We start from the raw sequence: 3,264 nt of genomic DNA on the forward strand, positions 1-3,264 counted from the left end.
GATTCATCTGTGTTGTGAGATGTTAAGTAGATTCATCATTGCTCTTTATCACTGCATAGTATTCCGTTGTATGTACCATAGTTTGTTTATCCATTCATCTGTTGATGGGCATTTAGGTTGTTTCCATCTTTTTGTTATTGTGAATAATACTACAGTGAACATGGGTGTGCATATGCCCATTCATGGGATGGCTCCTATTTCTCTAGGATACATTCCTAGGAGTGGGGTTGCAGGATCATATGGTATTTATATTTCTAACTTTTTAAGGAAGCACATATTGTTTTCTAAAATGATTGTACCGTTTTATATTTCCACCAGCAGTGCATAAGGGTTCCAATCTCCCCACAATCTCTCCAACATTTGTTAATTTCTGTGTCTTTGATTCATGCCAGTAATGTCGGGGTGAGATGGTATCTCATTGTAGTTTTGATTTGGATTTCTCTAATAGCTAGTGATCCTGAGCATTTCCTCACGTGTCTGTTAGCCACCTGATCTCTTCTTTGGTGAAGTGTCTGTTCATATCCTTTGCCCATTTTTAAAAAATTTTTATGATAGAAAGATTTTCTTTATTAATGACCCCAAACTGTATTTCTTTAGATACAGGATTTGGGAACTCAAATAGGAGAAAACAAGTTAAGATTTCATTATCCAGCAACTCATTACCAGTAACATGTTGCAAAGCAAAACAGCTTTGAAAGAGGGTGGAAGGGAAGGAGAGTGAAGGAGGGAGGATAAAGAAAGGGAATTAAGTTGGTCAAATGGAATTATTCTTTTTTTTTTTAATTCTCAGGAAATATGAAGTCCTCACAAGCACAGCTGGTTTCTGCAGATTATTTTCCAAATGTGTACAACATGGAACCAAAACGGAGAATCCCTTGAGAAGCTGAAGAGGTGCAACATTAAAAGCTACGATTATCTAGTAGCAAATGTTTCAGTCTTCAGTTGCCAGCCCCTTCCTCCTTCTGTGCCCAAGAGTTAGCGGGATGAAAACAAGTTCCCGGTGATTATTTTCATTTCTTTTTTCTTGGCATCTGGGCGTGCACGGTTCAGCACCTTGAGGAAGTCGTATGTTTTCGCCTGCATAGTGTGTGAATATAGGCCTTAGAGCACTTCATGTGGTAATGCAGGTAGTCCCGAAACGTGTGGATTAAGTTGATGGTGTCATCTTGGGCACAGATGTTTCTGTGGCGAAGGACTAGCACGAAGTGATATAGCCAATGTTGTCGCACACAGTGACATCGGTTTCAGTGTCTTTCAGCTCATGAGGAGGTTCCGTGTGGCTAAAGAGGACCTGTGAGGCTGTGTGGCTGGCTCTTCGTCCTTCTCTGAATTCCTGTATGAACACCTTTCCAATGACCACATCATCATCATCTTTGAACACTGTGCTGAATACTACTGCAACTCTGTCCTTTTTGAACTCAAGAGACATGGTCTCATCACACCTATAATGGATAACTGCCCTGTTCTCATCTTCCTTGCCCTCTTCTTAGAGTTGGAAGTATTTCTCAAAGACAGAGGCAAAACAATTTCCTTTCAACGTGACAGCCTGATGTATGATGAGATCTTTGGAGGCAGGAAGATTTTCAAGGCCATATAGCAAACAGACTTTTTATCCTGATTCTAGATTTACCAAGAAACTTCCGTACACCCTCTTGAATAACTCACCAGCACTGTATGCCTGAAGTTCCTTATAGAATTTCAAATAAATACTGACCATAATTTTTGTTTGTCTCCATTAGGTTTTGAAATACGATGGAGGACCCCATCAAAGTCTGCAAATGTTACTTCTACTGCTTCTGGTTTGTTTCCAGCGGCCACGTTCTCCAACTTGAACGCCAGCATCTCCTTGATGATGTGGTTGTTCACTCGCAGCAGGATCATAGAGGCAGCTGCCTAGGGCAGGGGAAGCAGAAGGGGGGCAGGTGGGGTGAGTAAGGGAGGGAAGGACAGGCTAGGTGGGGTCATAGGTGAAGGAATCCTTTTTATTTCATTTGGGGCTGTTGTAACGTCCCCCATTTCATTTATTATTTGGGTTATTTGCTTCCTCTCCTGTTGTTCTTTTGTCAATATGACCAACGGTATTTTGATTTTGTTGATTCTTTCAAAGAAGCAACTTTTGGTTTTGTTGATTCTACTGTTTTTCTATTCTCTATTTCATTATTTCTGATCTGATCTTTATTATTTCCTTTCTTCTGGTGGCTGTAGGCTTCTTTTGCTGATCTCATTCTATCTGTTCAAGTTGTAGGGCTAACATTTTGATTTTGTCCTTTTCTTCTTTTTTGATGTGTGTGTCTATTGCTATAAATTGACCTCTGAGCACTGCCTTAGCTGTGTCCCATAGATTTTGGTATGATGTGTTTTCATTCTCATTTGATTCTAGAAATTTTTTGATTCTATCTTTGATTTCTTCTATTACCCAGTGGTTTCTAAGCAAAGTGTCATTCAGTTTCCATATATTTGATTTTTTTCCTTGCTCTTCCTGTTATTAATTTCTACTTTTATGGCATTATGATCACAGAAGATGCTTTGAATTATATCACTGTTTTGGATTTTGTTGAGGGTTGCTTTGTGGTTAAGATGTGGTCTGTTCTGGAGAATGTTCCACGTGTGTTGGAAAAGAATGTATACTTTGTTGCTGTTGGGTGGAGTGTCCTGTATATGTCTGTGAGGTCAAGATGGTTGATTTTGGCCTTAAGTTCTGTATCTTTGCTGAGTTTCTTTCTAGATGTTCTGTCCTTTACCAAGAGTGGTGTGTTGAAGTCTCCTTCTATTATTTTGGAACTGTCAATTTCTCTTTTCAGTGCCGTTCAAGGTTTTTTTTTTTCCTCTATGTAGTGTGGAGCCCTGTCATTGGGTGTATAGATATTTATTATGATTATGTCATCATGGTGGACTGTCTCTTTAATCATTGTATAATGTTGTGTCTTGTCTTTTATGGTGGATTTTACCTTAAATTCTGTTTTATTGCCACTCCTGCCCATTTTTGGTTGCTGTTTGCTTGATATGTTTGTTTTTTTCATCCTTTGATTTTTCATATATTTATGTCTTTGTGTCTAAGGTGTATCTCTTGTAGACAGCATATTGGTGGGTCATGTTTTCTAATCCATTATGTCACTCTCTGTCTCCTTATGAGCGTATTAACCCATTTACATTCAGTATGATTATTGATAGGTGTGAGTTCATTGCTGTCGTTTTGTAGCGCTTTTTGTGGTGCTGACGTGTCTTTGTTCCTCTTACTCTCCTGTGCTGAGTTCCTTTTGTTTT

The 3,264-nt window shown here is 39.0% G+C and overlaps 1 pseudogene; it reads right to left on the bottom strand.

The window, feature by feature from the left end:
- Positions 1–833: 833 nt before the first annotated feature.
- LOC100669013 (actin-related protein 2/3 complex subunit 2-like) lies at positions 834–1,909 on the bottom strand (annotated as a pseudogene).
- Between the last annotated feature and the right edge of the window lie 1,355 nt (positions 1,910–3,264).

The sequence above is a fragment of the Loxodonta africana genome, chromosome X (assembly GCF_030014295.1).
Source record: "Loxodonta africana isolate mLoxAfr1 chromosome X, mLoxAfr1.hap2, whole genome shotgun sequence".
Classification (NCBI taxonomy): Eukaryota; Metazoa; Chordata; class Mammalia; order Proboscidea; family Elephantidae; genus Loxodonta; species Loxodonta africana.